We start from the raw sequence: 21,105 nt of genomic DNA on the forward strand, positions 1-21,105 counted from the left end.
AAAGACATGCCACCTACAGATACACATATGATTTTACCACCAGAATATAAGGAGGAAGCAGGAATTTAGAATGAGCACATAACCATGCTATAGTTGTTGAAGCTACTTCCTAGTGGTAGGGGAACTGTTTTATTCTAGAAAATTTAATTTAGCTAACTCGTACTAAACAATCAAGATTTAAGGCAAAAGTAAATGTACACGTACAGACACATATCACAAAAGCTGTTGTTTCGGATCAATGTCACCACATATTTTTCTGTTTCCATTCGGAATGACAAACAATAAATAACAACGTGGCAGGAGCGACGTAGCAGCAGAAACAAAGCACCTGATGGATATTTAATACGGGAAATATTAAGTAAGCTCCTAATATAAACTTTTGGGACTTCCGTAGATGATATAAACATTACTTTTCAGGTAATCTTTGAGTTCATACATAACATTGGCATCCTTCACGAACGAAACATTACCTTTGAGGTAATCTTTGAATTCATGCATAACATTGGCATCCTTCACGAACGAAACATCATAGAAATCGACGCCATTTTCAACACCAAATTTGATATTACAGCAGCTTCTTGGCAATAGTTACAACAATATTACTACATCAGCGTTGGTAATCACTGGGTAGAAAAACTTGAGATTTGATGGTGCCATAGTGTAAGTATTCAAGATTCAGAGCTAGTCGAAACTTACGCCATTGCACGCATCCTTTTGATGATGCCCAGGAATTCATTCTACAAGCATTCTTGGTTCCCATCTTTTACTGTCTGCAATTAAGAAAAGAATACAAAGCATTCAAACGTTCATCTCAATTAAGCAGTCAACTAAATAAACAAATCACCGTAAAGAATAGATTTGCGCTACACCAAACTCAAACCTAGGATTAGCCTCGCCATGAATCGATATCCTGGAGACACATGTGAAATAAACCTGCAACAGCAGAATCAGACCTAGGATTAGCCTCACCAGCGGATTGAGTCAGCAAGATCAGCATCGCTGCTTGAACGTGCGGTGGAATGCGGCGTCCACAACAACAGTCAGCTGAGGAGCGCAAACAAACAAGCAAGCCTCAACCAATTATGCAGCTTTGGTGCTCCATCTTCCCCAACAAAAGCCATAGGCCACGGATCTGTCTCCTCTCCTCAACCAATCTAAGCGAATCCTCCATTTACACAAACACCAAAACCTACTATCTGAATCAAAATGGAGGCTTCACAAATCTAGGGTTTGGAAATGGTTGCCATACCTTGCTCTGCCAGTCGATTCTGGTTGGGGAAGAGGCGACCAGGACGACGACGAGTGAGGGCATGGCTAAGGGAGCGCGACCGGCACCGGTCAGCCTGCCCCCACCACCAGACATTCTTCCGCTCCTACCGCTCGCCAAGCCCGCCCACCTGCTGCCGCCATGGGACCCTTGCCGTAGTCCGCGTTGGTCGGCGACTTCCCATGTTCGCGGCCGCCCCCTTTGCGTTGCTGCAGCACCACCTCCACCCGTCTCCATCCCAGCGGCTTCGACCACCGTCGTCACCCGCCTCCTCTGCACTGTCTCGTGTGGCGCTGGAGCGGGAAAGAGGTTAAACGAGCCGGCCAATTGGGGAGAAAGAGAGGAGCAGGAGTGTAAGGGTACATTGCCCTATGTGTGGTTTTGGTAATTAATGACAACCCCTATGGACTAATGTTTTCATTGAAGTTTATATGAAGGAATATTCCATAGGTACTACTTGTACTCCATATGTTGGATTCAAGTATGGATGCCATGAAGATAAAGGTATATCTTGTGTATTGGCATCAAGATCATCGGTATGAAGATACATATGTGATATGATCAAGAAGAAGAAATGAAGATGGAGTTCTTATGTGGAACTCAATATTAGCCATGCTCTATCTTAAGTGAGTATGAGAAGATACAAGGTTGAGTTGGGCAAGTTCAAGTTGAGCATCTTGAGTGGATCACATACTTGAAGCTTGCCGTCCATTTGGTGATGATGGACATGTGAAGATGTGCATCAATAGAGCTTTCCCATCATGGTGTATGGGGGAGCATTTGTGAGTCTTCACGAAGCGACGATGATCAAGTGAGGCATTCCGGCTTGAGTGGAGCTTGAAGAGCTATCATCAAGATCAAGCGGGATGCGCAAGGCAAAGGTATGGCCTTGCTAGGTTTTCCTTTTACCGGTCTCAAGGTGGTTGTTGGGAGACCGGATTATAGGATAGATAGCCGCACTATCAAGAGGGGCTTTCGGTTTGGTAACTTGATCACATCGTCTTAGGGAGCTCAATCCTTTGCATACTTTGCATATCCCTATTGCTTCTTGGTGTTTCTCTGTGTGAGGTTCTTGAGCTTGTTGCTAGCTTTACAACAAGCCCAAGTTCATCGAAAACGGAATCCGCATGCATCTTCTATTGCGTTTTCGAGTTTGGACGTCTTTACCGTTTCTTGACGGTGGGAGACTCCCTCTCTAAAATCATCTAAAATGTTCTGTGAGGAGTCTCCATATTTCCAGTTTTTGTTGGGGTTCTATTCGTCGTTATCTTTCCAACAAAATTGGTTTCATGTCAATCGGAGTTCGGGAGCATTAGTTATCACAGTTTTTGTATAAACATGTTTTCCTGCTCACCCGGTCAGGGACCCGGTCGGACCGGCCTCTCAACCGGCCTGCCCGGCGTGCCGACCGGTCAACCGGGCGGCAACCGAGCTCCAAACAAAGAGCCATCAGTTCCGGTTGCTGACCGGTCAGCCGGCCTGCAGACCGGGGTGTCCGGCGCTCGGTCCGGTCAACCGGGCGGCAACCGGGCGCCAACCAGGTGACCTCGAGGTCCGGCCTATCGACCGGTTTGGACCGGCTGGTCCGGTCTGTGGCCCGGTCTGACCGGGCCCTGGACCGGACTGTCCGGCCCCAGGCCCGGTTGACCGGCTTCCTCGACAGTTTTCTCAGCCCAACTTTTCCCCAACGGTTATATTTGCTCTTGGGCTATAAATAGCCCTTCTTCCACCTTGGGCTGAGTAGTTCTTCCCATTCTCTCACCTCCATTGTTGCTATTTGAAGAACTTGCTCTCCCCCTTGATTCCTCCAATCATTCTTGCTCATATTTGAGGATTTGGGAGAGGGGATCTAGATCTACACTTCCACCAAACCGTTTCTTCTCTAAGTGAGGGAATCTCTTGGGATCTAGATCTTGGAGTCTTTGGTTGACTTTCCCCTTGTTCTTCCTCTCCAATCTCATCCTAGCATTCGTTGCTTTGGTGGGATTTGAGTGTGAAGGACTTGAACACCTCCGGTGTTCTTGCTTTGCATCATTGCATAGTGTTGAGCTCTCCACCACGATTTGTTCGAGTGAGAGACCGTGAGCTTGTTACTCTTGGAGGGTGACCTCCTAGTTGGCTTGGTGATTGGTGCTCCGGTGATCTCTTCAAGAAGATTGTGAAGAGGCCCGGGCTTCTCCTTCGTGGAGCTTGTGAAGTGGTTGTGGAGCTTGCCATCTCCGGAGAGGAGGAAAAGCTAACCATAAGGAAAGGGCCATTATCCTTCGTGGGTGTGGTTCGGAGAATAGGGTGAGCCTTCGTGGCGCGGGGAATCCTTCGTGGGACCTCCACTCCTCCAAACGTGACGTACCTTGTTGCAAAGCAAGGGAACACGGGAATACATCCTCGTCTCCGCGTGCCTCGGTTATTTCTATACCCGAGCTCTCTTTCCTTGTGATAGCCATCGTGCTTGAAGTACATATATCTTGCTATCACTTGTGCTACATATATCTTGTGCCTATCTTGCTTAGCTCTAGTTGCTATTGTTACACTTAGTTGAGCTTAGCATATTTAGGGTTTGTGCTTGTAAACTAAACGATAGTTTAATTCCGCATTCATACAAGACAAATCCGCAAGAGTTTGTAATTGCCTATTCACCCCCCTCTAGGCGACATCTCGATCTTTCAATTGGTATCGAGCAAGGTCTCTCCTTGTTTAAGGCTTCACCGCCTTGAGAGTAAAGATGTCGGCTAGTATAGTGCACAATGACACAATTGTCTTTAATGGCACAAATTATCTTTTGTGGAGAAATTGCTTGCTTTGTAAGCTTCGGACCTTGTGTCCACATATAGAGCAATTTCTAGATGTCGGTTTTTCTCCTCCGATGGATTCTCAAAATCTATCTTTAGAGGATGAGAAAAACTTACATCTTGAAGCTCAAGTATCTAATGAGCTTTTATTCTCTTTGAGACCCGATTTTCGTAGGTTCTTGATATATATAAAGCGAAAATCGTCTCATGAGATGTGGATCAAGCTTAAGGAAATGTTTGGTGGATCCACTTCTCAATTGGTCGGTGATGACTCCGAGGAGCTCTCTTCCCCTTCACATCATGAAGAGCTCCAAGTTGCTTCCACCTCCGGTCGTGATGAGTTATCATCTTCTTTCACTTCACCAACGTGTAGCAAGACACGAGGTAATGATATGGTGAGTGGCGAGGAAAGTTGCAATGTTGATATTGTGCTCAATAGTGATGATTCTTCATCTCTATCCCATTGTAATGCTTCCTCTTTGGACTTAAACACATCTAGCATTGAAAATGACCTACATGCTTGTGTTGTTAGTCCTTGCATATCATGTGTAAATTGCTTACATAGATCTCATGAGGATATGCTTGCCTTGTCTTGCTCCCATAATCAAAATGTTTCTATTTCCTCTAGTTGCTTGTTGACTAACATTGTAGAGGAAACCGAACACTCTATGGATCAAGACATGATTTCAAATGAGGATTCAAGAATATCTTCATCTTCATCCTCCGGTATGCACATGTGCCTTATGGCAAATGGATCAAAGGTATCTCCTACTTTGACTCCTAACACTTCCTCTAATGATGAGAGTGATGATGATGATAATGATGAAGAATATAATACCTTGGTGCATAATATGGCAATGATATATGCTTCTCTTCATAGTAATAAAGAAGCTCGTGCTAATCTCGAACACTCTATGGATATCTTGAATAAATATAAGGAAACCATAGTGAAGTTGGAGTCCCATGTTGAAAATGAGGAAATGAGATTCACTCTCCTCAAGCATGAGCTAAAAGATGAGAAGCATGCTAATTTCATGCTTACACAAAAAATTGAATCCTATATGCATGAAAATGTGAAAACTATTGTTGATGCTTGTGCTACTAACTCTAATTATTGTGAAGCATCTACCTTAGAGGAGAATGTTGAGCTAAGGGCTCAACTTGAGTTGCTAACTAGCAATTATAGGGAATTGGAAGAAAGTCATAAAAAGCTCTCAAGCTCTCATGATGATCTTCTAATTTCCTATGATGGGCTAAAGTTGGCTCATGAGGCAAGTATCACCAAGGTAACATCTTGTGAGCCTCATATGGATGTTAGCACAATCTCTACTACAAATGTTATATTGCCATGTGCTAGTCCTTGTAATCCATCTAGTCAAACTAGTGATACACCTTGTGTTGGATTACTCACTTTGCCTTGTTGCTCTAACAATGAAGCTTCTACTTCCTCTAGTACTTGTATTTCTACTAACCATGTAGAGGAAATAAAAGAGCTCAAGGCTCAAGTCCTTTCTTTGAAGAAAGACTTGGAAAAGCGTCATGAAGGGAAATCCGCACTTGACAAGATGCTAAGTGTGCAACAATCCCCCAATGACAAGAGTGGACTTGGATTCAACTCCAATAACAAGAACAAGTCCAAGAGCAAGAGCAACAAGAAGAAGGGCCAAGATAAAGTCAATGATCCGGCCAAGTTGGTGTGCTTCAAGTGCAAGGTTGAAGGGCATCATGTTAGATCATGCCCATTGAAGAAGAAGAAGAAGCACTTGAGTGAGAAACAACAAGGGAAACGGCCGCAAGGTCAAGGTCAAGCTCATGCTCGACCTCAAGTTGAAGATAGGCCACTTCCCAAGAAGAATCAAGATAATGTTCCCCAAGAGAAGAAATCAATAAAGAAGAGAAAGGGGAACACTTGCTACTTATGCCGCGAGAAGGGGCACTTTGCTTCTTCTTGCTTAGGTGGTACCGTATCTAACCCTATAATTGTTGATGATGATTATTCTCTAGGGAAGGATAAGAATGGCAATGTGTTTGCCAAGTTTGTTGGAACTCAAAGTGGTTTCAAGAAAAGAACCATTTGGGTTGCCAAGCCTATTGTGACTAATCTCTTAGGACCCAACTTGGTTGGGGACCAACAATCTCAAACTTGATCAATAGGTGCATGTGGAGGTCATTGGAGACTTGGCTACTTCATGAAGAATTAAGGGATCTTCATATATTATATTTTTACCAAGCCAAGTCGTATGGATTATCATCTATATCTTATATCCAATGTTCCTCTTTGCGGTAAGTTATACTTCAACTCTTCATGTCTATTGTAAGTTACTTGCCCCTTTGCATGTTTGGTTTTGTACCAAATATGTGTATGTATGTGTTGTGTCTTACTTGCCTATATTGTGTATTCAAGTATGTTTGTTTGACTCATCATATACTTGTGTATTGTTTTGAGCCTAATGCATCTTGATGATATCTTATTTGGCTCTCTTTGAAGTGATTAATGGAACATCCCATTTTGGGGGAGTGATATGCTTTGTGCATTTCTCTTCCTTTAAAATGTGTGTACATGGGTACCACCACTTAGTATTGATATTGCAAGATTATCGAGTCACTATGTGGTGTGCCAAACTCATGAGAAATTCAAATTCTAAATATCCATTAATCATCTCTAGTTGAATTTTAGTTGCCTCTTATTTAGAAGAAATGACTTATCACATTATGGGGGAGTAATATGTTTTGTACATATCACAAACCTAGAAAATGTGAACATATGAGGTTATGCCACTTAGAGTTGATGCTCTTAATTATCTTGTTCCTAGGTGGCACGTTTGCTCAAACAAGCTCCACTTGTAGTAAAAAGATTTTATTGCTCATCTTTTGGTTCTTGTTTGAACAAGAAATTCTTGGTGCGGTTTTTCCTCAAGTACATATCTCTATATCTTATTTGGGACACCGTTTGCTTCAAGTTATTCTAATCATTGCCGTGCGTGATTGTGTGACTAGTTGAAGTTATCAAGAATATTCATCCATGCATAGTGCTCAATTCTATATACTTATCCTATGCCTTTTATTGTGAAGTTGATCCTTTCTAACATTGTCAATACTCCACCGGAAATTATTTCCAATATACTCATTGTCTTTGACAATTGATAACCTTGTATGTGGTTGAATTTTTGGATCATCTTCACCTTGGATTGTTTCTTATTGCCTTATTTTACTTCCAACAAATCTTTGTTGCTCCCATGTGTCTTCCTTGTCCCTTTGAAAAATGTTTTGATAAATTCTCTTGATTCATATCAAGTGTTTGTTTTGGAAGACAAACCTTTTCCTTACGGTACATTGTGCCATTGTGAAAAGTGTATAGGGTTTGGTTTATTTTGATTGAACCTTGCTCTTTTGGGGAGTTTGCTATCTCATTCTTTCTTACATGATTTATTTGCTTGAATGAGATAAATCCTTGAGCATGTTTGCTTTATTTAATCCTTTATGCTCAATGGTTTCTTCTTAGTTCATTTGTTGAACTTTGTTGAACAAATCTTTTGTGATTTGCTTCTTAGATATAACTTGGACAACAAATTTGTTTTGTGGCACCTCTATGCCTTATCTAATTCTTTTGGTGTTTTGTCCAAAGTATATCTTTCTTGGATCTTTAAAGGTTTTGGTGCATGCTTATATGTAATTTGTTTATACTTGTAGCATGCTTGCTTTCTTTTGATCCATTATGTAGGATATACTCCATCAAATCCTAAATGGCTAAGATGTGCGTGAAATTCAAACTTCATCTAAATATGCACATGTTTTTATGGAGTGTGTCCTATATATTGTGGTTAGTCTAACCATGTTGGACCCAATAAGTTTGGGGACCAAGATGTACTTGAATGATGTTTTAGGTACATTGGAGATGCAATGGAGGCTTGTCTCATCTATAAGGAAGGTGTTGTCACCATATGAGGATTGGAGTCAAGCTAGGATGATCGATGAACTCTTATCTACTACATCAAGCCATTGCCATCTCGGTAACAAGTATCTTATTCATGCACTCTCATATAGCATCCAACCTCTTGTAGGTTGTATCTTGGCATGAAATTATTTATTTCAAAAATATTGCGGTTCTTGAAAAACCCTTTTAAAGTAAAACTTCTTATTGAGCATTTGAGTAATTTGAGAAGATGCATATGATAGGTTATATATATATATCATATTTTATGATTCACCTATCACAAATATGCCCTCTAGCAATTTATTGCATATCAATTCCTCAAAGAGCTCTTGTGTGCAATATTGATGAATTTGTGAAATAAATCCATTTTTGTGATACTTGTTGCCTTTCTCAAAACATTCCAACTAGCTTTACTTCCCTTATTGTTAGTTGTGATGTTTTTGAGATTTTCTTGGTTGAAGCTCATTCATATACCACAAGTGTGTAAATTGGAGCCATAGGCTATATATGCTTTTTAAGCAAACATCCTTGGTATATTTTATGACTTCATCTTGGATATCTTGTTTTATCTATTTTGTTAACCTCTTGTGTGTGCATGTTTCTTTATGGATCACTATGTCCACTTTAGAAACTCATATACATAAGAGTGTTAATCCATCACCTTGATATCCTTGATCTTTGCCGACCATCTTTTACCCCTTTTATTTTTAGTGGGTTGGTAAAGAAATTTTATGAGTGCTTGGTTTATTTATTTTCTTCATGCACTCATATCTCGTAATTGTTGGACTCAAGTTGTTCTTGATAAGCATACTCTCTTTATCTTAGTTGTGTTCTAAATGATATAGAGGGAGTGAGGATTCCATGTTTATGCATATTGTATTCAAATGCAAACATTATAAATTATGCACGAACCTTGGGGAGCTTCCTTATTTTTAGAGCACTATATCTCTCTTATCATGATATCTTTGTTTGTCCAATTGGTTCTTTGATTGCTTGCTTTATGTGTTAAAGCTTCCTTCACCATGTTATCCTTGTGTAATCTTTGATCCTCAATATAGTTTGATTTCCTTCAAGTATTCATCATTGGATATGTGCACTTGATTCCACTCAAATTATGAGAAGTGCACACTTTGGGGAGGAACTCACATTATATTGGCTTTCTAAATTTTTCACCCATTTTGACAATCGATGCCAATGGGGGAGAAGTTTAGAGGGTTTAAGGGAATGGTTTTATACTTAAGCTTGGTTTGTGCTTAAGTGTTTTGCCTCTCATGCATTCCATATTTATATGTCTTGCATGGTTGTATATATATATAGTGGAAACTATCCCAAAGGTTAATCTTGACAATGTATGCAATGAATTCATGTTCATCACACGTGCATACATTGTGGGGGAGTTTTCTCTATATATATTGGTTCTACTCACATCCATTGCATTTGTTGTAGTTGTGTGAGTAGAGCCGGTTTTGATATGGGCTAGTAGCTTTGTGTTAATTGACCATATCAAATACAACCTCTTGTATACAACTTATTCTCGGATAAGTTGCGTACTTGTTTCTAATATTCATTATATAAACCCTCTTACTGTGGTTGTCATCAATTACCAAAATGGGGGAGATTGTAAGGGTACATTGCCCTATGTGTGGTTTTGGTAATTAATGACAACCCCTATGGACTAATGTTTTCATTGAAGTTTATATGAAGGAATATTCCATAGGTACTACTTGTACTCCATATGTTGGATTCAAGTATGGATGCCATGAAGATAAAGGTATATCTTGTGTATTGGCATCAAGATCATCGGTATGAAGATACATATGTGATATGATCAAGAAGAAGAAATGAAGATGGAGTTCTTATGTGGAACTCAATATTAGCCATGCTCTATCTTAAGTGAGTATGAGAAGATACAAGGTTGAGTTGGGCAAGTTCAAGTTGAGCATCTTGAGTGGATCACATACTTGAAGCTTGCCGTCCATTTGGTGATGATGGACATGTGAAGATGTGCATCAATAGAGCTTTCCCATCATGGTGTATGGGGGAGCATTTGTGAGTCTTCACGAAGCGACGATGATCAAGTGAGGCATTCCGGCTTGAGTGGAGCTTGAAGAGCTATCATCAAGATCAAGCGGGATGCGCAAGGCAAAGGTATGGCCTTGCTAGGTTTTCCTTTTACCGGTCTCAAGGTGGTTGTTGGGAGACCGGATTATAGGATAGATAGCCGCACTATCAAGAGGGGCTTTCGGTTTGGTAACTTGATCACATCGTCTTAGGGAGCTCAATCCTTTGCATACTTTGCATATCCCTATTGCTTCTTGGTGTTTCTCTGTGTGAGGTTCTTGAGCTTGTTGCTAGCTTTACAACAAGCCCAAGTTCATCGAAAACGGAATCCGCATGCATCTTCTATTGCGTTTTCGAGTTTGGACGTCTTTACCGTTTCTTGACGGTGGGAGACTCCCTCTCTAAAATCATCTAAAATGTTCTGTGAGGAGTCTCCATATTTCCAGTTTTTGTTGGGGTTCTATTCGTCGTTATCTTTCCAACAAAATTGGTTTCATGTCAATCGGAGTTCGGGAGCATTAGTTATCACAGTTTTTGTATAAACATGTTTTCCTGCTCACCCGGTCAGGGACCCGGTCGGACCGGCCTCTCAACCGGCCTGCCCGGCGTGCCGACCGGTCAACCGGGCGGCAACCGAGCTCCAAACAAAGAGCCATCAGTTCCGGTTGCTGACCGGTCAGCCGGCCTGCAGACCGGGGTGTCCGGCGCTCGGTCCGGTCAACCGGGCGGCAACCGGGCGCCAACCAGGTGACCTCGAGGTCCGGCCTATCGACCGGTTTGGACCGGCTGGTCCGGTCTGTGGCCCGGTCTGACCGGGCCCTGGACCGGACTGTCCGGCCCCAGGCCCGGTTGACCGGCTTCCTCGACAGTTTTCTCAGCCCAACTTTTCCCCAACGGTTATATTTGCTCTTGGGCTATAAATAGCCCTTCTTCCACCTTGGGCTGAGTAGTTCTTCCCATTCTCTCACCTCCATTGTTGCTATTTGAAGAACTTGCTCTCCCCCTTGATTCCTCCAATCATTCTTGCTCATATTTGAGGATTTGGGAGAGGGGATCTAGATCTACACTTCCACCAAACCGTTTCTTCTCTAAGTGAGGGAATCTCTTGGGATCTAGATCTTGGAGTCTTTGGTTGACTTTCCCCCTTGTTCTTCCTCTCCAATCTCATCCTAGCATTCGTTGCTTTGGTGGGATTTGAGTGTGAAGGACTTGAACACCTCCGGTGTTCTTGCTTTGCATCATTGCATAGTGTTGAGCTCTCCACCACGATTTGTTCGAGTGAGAGACCGTGAGCTTGTTACTCTTGGAGGGTGACCTCCTAGTTGGCTTGGTGATTGGTGCTCCGGTGATCTCTTCAAGAAGATTGTGAAGAGGCCCGGGCTTCTCCTTCGTGGAGCTTGTGAAGTGGTTGTGGAGCTTGCCATCTCCGGAGAGGAGGAAAAGCTAACCATAAGGAAAGGGCCATTATCCTTCGTGGGTGTGGTTCGGAGAATAGGGTGAGCCTTCGTGGCGCGGGAATCCTTCGTGGGACCTCCACTCCTCCAAACGTGACGTACCTTGTTGCAAAGCAAGGGAACACGGGAATACATCCTCGTCTCCGCGTGCCTCGGTTATTTCTATACCCGAGCTCTCTTTCCTTGTGATAGCCATCGTGCTTGAAGTACATATATCTTGCTATCACTTGTGCTACATATATCTTGTGCCTATCTTGCTTAGCTCTAGTTGCTATTGTTACACTTAGTTGAGCTTAGCATATTTAGGGTTTGTGCTTGTAAACTAAACGATAGTTTAATTCCGCATTCATACAAGACAAATCCGCAAGAGTTTGTAATTGCCTATTCACCCCCCCTCTAGGCGACATCTCGATCTTTCAATTGGTATCAGAGCAAGGTCTCTCCTTGTTTAAGGCTTCACCGCCTTGAGAGTAAAGATGTCGGCTAGTATAGTGCACAATGACACAATTGTCTTTAATGGCACAAATTATCTTTTGTGGAGAAATTGCTTGCTTTGTAAGCTTCGGACCTTGTGTCCACATATAGAGCAATTTCTAGATGTCGGTTTTTCTCCTCCGATGGATTCTCAAAATCTATCTTTAGAGGATGAGAAAAACTTACATCTTGAAGCTCAAGTATCTAATGAGCTTTTATTCTCTTTGAGACCCGATTTTCGTAGGTTCTTGATATATATAAAGCGAAAATCGTCTCATGAGATGTGGATCAAGCTTAAGGAAATGTTTGGTGGATCCACTTCTCAATTGGTCGGTGATGACTCCGAGGAGCTCTCTTCCCCTTCACATCATGAAGAGCTCCAAGTTGCTTCCACCTCCGGTCGTGATGAGTTATCATCTTCTTTCACTTCACCAACGTGTAGCAAGACACGAGGTAATGATATGGTGAGTGGCGAGGAAAGTTGCAATGTTGATATTGTGCTCAATAGTGATGATTCTTCATCTCTATCCCATTGTAATGCTTCCTCTTTGGACTTAAACACATCTAGCATTGAAAATGACCTACATGCTTGTGTTGTTAGTCCTTGCATATCATGTGTAAATTGCTTACATAGATCTCATGAGGATATGCTTGCCTTGTCTTGCTCCCATAATCAAAATGTTTCTATTTCCTCTAGTTGCTTGTTGACTAACATTGTAGAGGAAACCGAACACTCTATGGATCAAGACATGATTTCAAATGAGGATTCAAGAATATCTTCATCTTCATCCTCCGGTATGCACATGTGCCTTATGGCAAATGGATCAAAGGTATCTCCTACTTTGACTCCTAACACTTCCTCTAATGATGAGAGTGATGATGATGATAATGATGAAGAATATAATACCTTGGTGCATAATATGGCAATGATATATGCTTCTCTTCATAGTAATAAAGAAGCTCGTGCTAATCTCGAACACTCTATGGATATCTTGAATAAATATAAGGAAACCATAGTGAAGTTGGAGTCCCATGTTGAAAATGAGGAAATGAGATTCACTCTCCTCAAGCATGAGCTAAAAGATGAGAAGCATGCTAATTTCATGCTTACACAAAAAATTGAATCCTATATGCATGAAAATGTGAAAACTATTGTTGATGCTTGTGCTACTAACTCTAATTATTGTGAAGCATCTACCTTAGAGGAGAATGTTGAGCTAAGGGCTCAACTTGAGTTGCTAACTAGCAATTATAGGGAATTGGAAGAAAGTCATAAAAAGCTCTCAAGCTCTCATGATGATCTTCTAATTTCCTATGATGGGCTAAAGTTGGCTCATGAGGCAAGTATCACCAAGGTAACATCTTGTGAGCCTCATATGGATGTTAGCACAATCTCTACTACAAATGTTATATTGCCATGTGCTAGTCCTTGTAATCCATCTAGTCAAACTAGTGATACACCTTGTGTTGGATTACTCACTTTGCCTTGTTGCTCTAACAATGAAGCTTCTACTTCCTCTAGTACTTGTATTTCTACTAACCATGTAGAGGAAATAAAAGAGCTCAAGGCTCAAGTCCTTTCTTTGAAGAAAGACTTGGAAAAGCGTCATGAAGGGAAATCCGCACTTGACAAGATGCTAAGTGTGCAACAATCCCCCAATGACAAGAGTGGACTTGGATTCAACTCCAATAACAAGAACAAGTCCAAGAGCAAGAGCAACAAGAAGAAGGGCCAAGATAAAGTCAATGATCCGGCCAAGTTGGTGTGCTTCAAGTGCAAGGTTGAAGGGCATCATGTTAGATCATGCCCATTGAAGAAGAAGAAGAAGCACTTGAGTGAGAAACAACAAGGGAAACGGCCGCAAGGTCAAGGTCAAGCTCATGCTCGACCTCAAGTTGAAGATAGGCCACTTCCCAAGAAGAATCAAGATAATGTTCCCCAAGAGAAGAAATCAATAAAGAAGAGAAAGGGGAACACTTGCTACTTATGCCGCGAGAAGGGGCACTTTGCTTCTTCTTGCTTAGGTGGTACCGTATCTAACCCTATAATTGTTGATGATGATTATTCTCTAGGGAAGGATAAGAATGGCAATGTGTTTGCCAAGTTTGTTGGAACTCAAAGTGGTTTCAAGAAAAGAACCATTTGGGTTGCCAAGCCTATTGTGACTAATCTCTTAGGACCCAACTTGGTTGGGGACCAACAATCTCAAACTTGATCAATAGGTGCATGTGGAGGTCATTGGAGACTTGGCTACTTCATGAAGAATTAAGGGATCTTCATATATTATATTTTTACCAAGCCAAGTCGTATGGATTATCATCTATATCTTATATCCAATGTTCCTCTTTGCGGTAAGTTATACTTCAACTCTTCATGTCTATTGTAAGTTACTTGCCCCTTTGCATGTTTGGTTTTGTACCAAATATGTGTATGTATGTGTTGTGTCTTACTTGCCTATATTGTGTATTCAAGTATGTTTGTTTGACTCATCATATACTTGTGTATTGTTTTGAGCCTAATGCATCTTGATGATATCTTATTTGGCTCTCTTTGAAGTGATTAATGGAACATCCCATTTTGGGGGAGTGATATGCTTTGTGCATTTCTCTTCCTTTAAAATGTGTGTACATGGGTACCACCACTTAGTATTGATATTGCAAGATTATCGAGTCACTATGTGGTGTGCCAAACTCATGAGAAATTCAAATTCTAAATATCCATTAATCATCTCTAGTTGAATTTTAGTTGCCTCTTATTTAGAAGAAATGACTTATCACATTATGGGGGAGTAATATGTTTTGTACATATCACAAACCTAGAAAATGTGAACATATGAGGTTATGCCACTTAGAGTTGATGCTCTTAATTATCTTGTTCCTAGGTGGCACGTTTGCTCAAACAAGCTCCACTTGTAGTAAAAAGATTTTATTGCTCATCTTTTGGTTCTTGTTTGAACAAGAAATTCTTGGTGCGGTTTTTCCTCAAGTACATATCTCTATATCTTATTTGGGACACCGTTTGCTTCAAGTTATTCTAATCATTGCCGTGCGTGATTGTGTGACTAGTTGAAGTTATCAAGAATATTCATCCATGCATAGTGCTCAATTCTATATACTTATCCTATGCCTTTTATTGTGAAGTTGATCCTTTCTAACATTGTCAATACTCCACCGGAAATTATTTCCAATATACTCATTGTCTTTGACAATTGATAACCTTGTATGTGGTTGAATTTTTGGATCATCTTCACCTTGGATTGTTTCTTATTGCCTTATTTTACTTCCAACAAATCTTTGTTGCTCCCATGTGTCTTCCTTGTCCCTTTGAAAAATGTTTTGATAAATTCTCTTGATTCATATCAAGTGTTTGTTTTGGAAGACAAACCTTTTCCTTACGGTACATTGTGCCATTGTGAAAAGTGTATAGGGTTTGGTTTATTTTGATTGAACCTTGCTCTTTTGGGGAGTTTGCTATCTCATTCTTTCTTACATGATTTATTTGCTTGAATGAGATAAATCCTTGAGCATGTTTGCTTTATTTAATCCTTTATGCTCAATGGTTTCTTCTTAGTTCATTTGTTGAACTTTGTTGAACAAATCTTTTGTGATTTGCTTCTTAGATATAACTTGGACAACAAATTTGTTTTGTGGCACCTCTATGCCTTATCTAATTCTTTTGGTGTTTTGTCCAAAGTATATCTTTCTTGGATCTTTAAAGGTTTTGGTGCATGCTTATATGTAATTTGTTTATACTTGTAGCATGCTTGCTTTCTTTTGATCCATTATGTAGGATATACTCCATCAAATCCTAAATGGCTAAGATGTGCGTGAAATTCAAACTTCATCTAAATATGCACATGTTTTTATGGAGTGTGTCCTATATATTGTGGTTAGTCTAACCATGTTGGACCCAATAAGTTTGGGGACCAAGATGTACTTGAATGATGTTTTAGGTACATTGGAGATGCAATGGAGGCTTGTCTCATCTATAAGGAAGGTGTTGTCACCATATGAGGATTGGAGTCAAGCTAGGATGATCGATGAACTCTTATCTACTACATCAAGCCATTGCCATCTCGGTAACAAGTATCTTATTCATGCACTCTCATATAGCATCCAACCTCTTGTAGGTTGTATCTTGGCATGAAATTATTTATTTCAAAAATATTGCGGTTCTTGAAAAACCCTTTTAAAGTAAAACTTCTTATTGAGCATTTGAGTAATTTGAGAAGATGCATATGATAGGTTATATATATATATCATATTTTATGATTCACCTATCACAAATATGCCCTCTAGCAATTTATTGCATATCAATTCCTCAAAGAGCTCTTGTGTGCAATATTGATGAATTTGTGAAATAAATCCATTTTTGTGATACTTGTTGCCTTTCTCAAAACATTCCAACTAGCTTTACTTCCCTTATTGTTAGTTGTGATGTTTTTGAGATTTTCTTGGTTGAAGCTCATTCATATACCACAAGTGTGTAAATTGGAGCCATAGGCTATATATGCTTTTTAAGCAAACATCCTTGGTATATTTTATGACTTCATCTTGGATATCTTGTTTTATCTATTTTGTTAACCTCTTGTGTGTGCATGTTTCTTTATGGATCACTATGTCCACTTTAGAAACTCATATACATAAGAGTGTTAATCCATCACCTTGATATCCTTGATCTTTGCCGACCATCTTTTACCCCTTTTATTTTTAGTGGGTTGGTAAAGAAATTTTATGAGTGCTTGGTTTATTTATTTTCTTCATGCACTCATATCTCGTAATTGTTGGACTCAAGTTGTTCTTGATAAGCATACTCTCTTTATCTTAGTTGTGTTCTAAATGATATAGAGGGAGTGAGGATTCCATGTTTATGCATATTGTATTCAAATGCAAACATTATAAATTATGCACGAACCTTGGGGAGCTTCCTTATTTTTAGAGCACTATATCTCTCTTATCATGATATCTTTGTTTGTCCAATTGGTTCTTTGATTGCTTGCTTTATGTGTTAAAGCTTCCTTCACCATGTTATCCTTGTGTAATCTTTGATCCTCAATATAGTTTGATTTCCTTCAAGTATTCATCATTGGATATGTGCACTTGATTCCACTCAAATTATGAGAAGTGCACACTTTGGGGAGGAACTCACATTATATTGGCTTTCTAAATTTTTCACCCATTTTGACAATCGATGCCAATGGGGGAGAAGTTTAGAGGGTTTAAGGGAATGGTTTTATACTTAAGCTTGGTTTGTGCTTAAGTGTTTTGCCTCTCATGCATTCCATATTTATATGTCTTGCATGGTTGTATATATATATAGTGGAAACTATCCCAAAGGTTAATCTTGACAATGTATGCAATGAATTCATGTTCATCACACGTGCATACATTGTGGGGGAGTTTTCTCTATATATATTGGTTCTACTCACATCCATTGCATTTGTTGTAGTTGTGTGAGTAGAGCCGGTTTTGATATGGGCTAGTAGCTTTGTGTTAATTGACCATATCAAATACAACCTCTTGTATACAACTTATTCTCGGATAAGTTGCGTACTTGTTTCTAATATTCATTATATAAACCCTCTTACTGTGGTTGTCATCAATTACCAAAATGGGGGAGATTGTAAGGGTACATTGCCCTATGTGTGGTTTTGGTAATTAATGACAACCCCTATGGACTAATGTTTTCATTGAAGTTTATATGAAGGAATATTCCATAGGTACTACTTGTACTCCATATGTTGGATTCAAGTATGGATGCCATGAAGATAAAGGTATATCTTGTGTATTGGCATCAAGATCATCGGTATGAAGATACATATGTGATATGATCAAGAAGAAGAAATGAAGATGGAGTTCTTATGTGGAACTCAATATTAGCCATGCTCTATCTTAAGTGAGTATGAGAAGATACAAGGTTGAGTTGGGCAAGTTCAAGTTGAGCATCTTGAGTGGATCACATACTTGAAGCTTGCCGTCCATTTGGTGATGATGGACATGTGAAGATGTGCATCAATAGAGCTTTCCCATCATGGTGTATGGGGGAGCATTTGTGAGTCTTCACGAAGCGACGATGATCAAGTGAGGCATTCCGGCTTGAGTGGAGCTTGAAGAGCTATCATCAAGATCAAGCGGGATGCGCAAGGCAAAGGTATGGCCTTGCTAGGTTTTCCTTTTACCGGTCTCAAGGTGGTTGTTGGGAGACCGGATTATAGGATAGATAGCCGCACTATCAAGAGGGGCTTTCGGTTTGGTAACTTGATCACATCGTCTTAGGGAGCTCAATCCTTTGCATACTTTGCATATCCCTATTGCTTCTTGGTGTTTCTCTGTGTGAGGTTCTTGAGCTTGTTGCTAGCTTTACAACAAGCCCAAGTTCATCGAAAACGGAATCCGCATGCATCTTCTATTGCGTTTTCGAGTTTGGACGTCTTTACCGTTTCTTGACGGTGGGAGACTCCCTCTCTAAAATCATCTAAAATGTTCTGTGAGGAGTCTCCATATTTCCAGTTTTTGTTGGGGTTCTATTCGTCGTTATCTTTCCAACAAAATTGGTTTCATGTCAATCGGAGTTCGGGAGCATTAGTTATCACAGTTTTTGTATAAACATGTTTTCCTGCTCACCCGGTCAGGGACCCGGTCGGACCGGCCTCTCAACCGGCCTGCCCGGCGTGCCGACCGGTCAACCGGGCGGCAACCGAGCTCCAAACAAAGAGCCATCAGTTCCGGTTGCTGACCGGTCAGCCGGCCTGCAGACCGGGGTGTCCGGCGCTCGGTCCGGTCAACCGGGCGGCAACCGGGCGCCAACCAGGTGACCTCGAGGTCCGGCCTATCGACCGGTTTGGACCGGCTGGTCCGGTCTGTGGCCCGGTCTGACCGGGCCCTGGACCGGACTGTCCGGCCCCAGGCCCGGTTGACCGGCTCCCTCGACAGTTTTCTCAGCCCAACTTTTCCCCAACGGTTATATTTGCTCTTGGGCTATAAATAGCCCTTCTTCCACCTTGGGCTGAGTAGTTCTTCCCATTCTCTCACCTCCATTGTTGCTATTTGAAGAACTTGCTCTCCCCCTTGATTCCTCCAATCATTCTTGCTCATATTTGAGGATTTGGGAGAGGGGATCTAGATCTACACTTCCACCAAACCGTTTCTTCTCTAAGTGAGGGAATCTCTTGGGATCTAGATCTTGGAGTCTTTGGTTGACTTTCCCCCTTGTTCTTCCTCTCCAATCTCATCCTAGCATTCGTTGCTTTGGTGGGATTTGAGTGTGAAGGACTTGAACACCTCCGGTGTTCTTGCTTTGCATCATTGCATAGTGTTGAGCTCTCCACCACGATTTGTTCGAGTGAGAGACCGTGAGCTTGTTACTCTTGGAGGGTGACCTCCTAGTTGGCTTGGTGATTGGTGCTCCGGTGATCTCTTCAAGAAGATTGTGAAGAGGCCCGGGCTTCTCCTTCGTGGAGCTTGTGAAGTGGTTGTGGAGCTTGCCATCTCCGGAGAGGAGGAAAAGCTAACCATAAGGAAAGGGCCATTATCCTTCGTGGGTGTGGTTCGGAGAATAGGGTGAGCCTTCGTGGCGCGGGGAATCCTTCGTGGGACCTCCACTCCTCCAAACGTGACGTACCTTGTTGCAAAGCAAGGGAACACGGGAATACATCCTCGTCTCCGCGTGCCTCGGTTATTTCTATACCCGAGCTCTCTTTCCTTGTGATAGCCATCGTGCTTGAAGTACATATATCTTGCTATCACTTGTGCTACATATATCTTGTGCCTATCTTGCTTAGCTCTAGTTGCTATTGTTACACTTAGTTGAGCTTAGCATATTTAGGGTTTGTGCTTGTAAACTAAACGATAGTTTAATTCCGCATTCATACAAGACAAATCCGCAAGAGTTTGTAATTGCCTATTCACCCCCCCCCCCCCCTCTAGGCGACATCTCGATCTTTCAAGGAGAGAAGCGGGGATTGGGGTGTCGACTACGGCTGCAAACCTGTAAGGACGCCGGCAATCGCGAGGTGCGATTGAACCCACCGCTCAAGGTCGCCGTCGCCTGCGCTCGAAATCCGCCGCCCACCACGATCCGGAGATCTTGAGCTCCGCCGGCAGTGGACGCGCCGCCGCCTGCGCGCGCGCTGCCTGCCACCGCCGCGTCCAGCCGCCGCCGTCGCTAGGCGCGCGGGCCCTGCCGCCGCCGGCTCCCACGTCCGTCGGTAGGCGCGCGGGCCCTGCCGCTGCCGACTCCCACGTCCAGCCGCCTTGGATTGGGGGAGGGGGAGGAGAGGGCTCGTGCGGGGGATTGGGCAGGAGAGGGAGGCGACTGATTGGGTGTGTGCCTCGCGCGATCTAGGTTTTACTGCTTCCCGTGGGGGCGTGAAGGAAAGTGACCCAAAACGAGCAGCGTCTCTGCCTCTGTCTGCCGGCCCCGCAAGAGCTCGGCCCTAGCTGTCATTGACCCATTCAGAGAAGCCACATGTGTAAAAGGGAATCACTGCATCTAACGGCTGCTGTGAAAAGTGGGGCTGGGAACTTACTGTGCGGACGGGATTGGACGACCCAGATCAATGTGCCCCTTTGGATGGCCTGGTTGGCCGGGTAGTCTAGGGACATTTATAGAAGAAATACGTTTCCTTGGAGCTTTGGGACATGGATTGATTTTTAATGCTATTTCCTTGGTGGCCATCGGTGGATGGATACTCATTTTGTTGCAAATAAAACTAGAAATCCCTTGTCATGCCAATTATTAAATTAATCAGTTTTAAATATCCTAGTATATTAATCAAGAAATCACTACTGGCCATATCGGCCAATCTTGGCTAATTTTTTCTTCACTTACTTGTTAGGTTTATTCCTGCATAAATAGAAATTAAGTGCATTTCAAAAATTGATTTTTTTCAAAACGGAAGATTGAAAGTTAGATCTTGTTGGTACAAAATACCTGCCAAATTTCTGTGCATAGTTTTTTTTGTATATTTTGAAAAGGTTCAGTTTTGCCCCCGCTCTGCCTTTGGTCACGCTCCACCACTGATCCCGAGCCCCCACCGAGGAGGCCGCCGGCTGTGTCCTCCCGAGCCCACAGCTGAGCCAGGCCAGCCATCGACACCAGAGGATGAACCGAGCGGCCGCATCAGC

General features: G+C 42.0%; 1 long non-coding RNA gene across 2 annotated transcripts; it reads right to left on the bottom strand.

Annotated features, from left to right (window-relative positions):
* Positions 1-350: 350 nt before the first annotated feature.
* LOC139838466 (uncharacterized) lies at positions 351-20,228 on the bottom strand. Of its 2 annotated transcripts, XR_011755327.1 has the most exons (5): positions 19,967-20,228; positions 1,250-1,560; positions 881-933; positions 697-770; positions 352-623 (listed from the first exon to the last, which is right to left on the bottom strand). It is a non-coding gene; the product is annotated as an uncharacterized lncRNA (long non-coding RNA). The 2 variants fall into 2 exon arrangements; XR_011755293.1 differs by having other exon boundaries at positions 351-770.
* Between the last annotated feature and the right edge of the window lie 877 nt (positions 20,229-21,105).

The sequence above is a fragment of the Lolium perenne genome, chromosome 1 (assembly GCF_019359855.2).
Source record: "Lolium perenne isolate Kyuss_39 chromosome 1, Kyuss_2.0, whole genome shotgun sequence".
Taxonomy (NCBI): domain Eukaryota; kingdom Viridiplantae; phylum Streptophyta; class Magnoliopsida; order Poales; family Poaceae; genus Lolium; species Lolium perenne.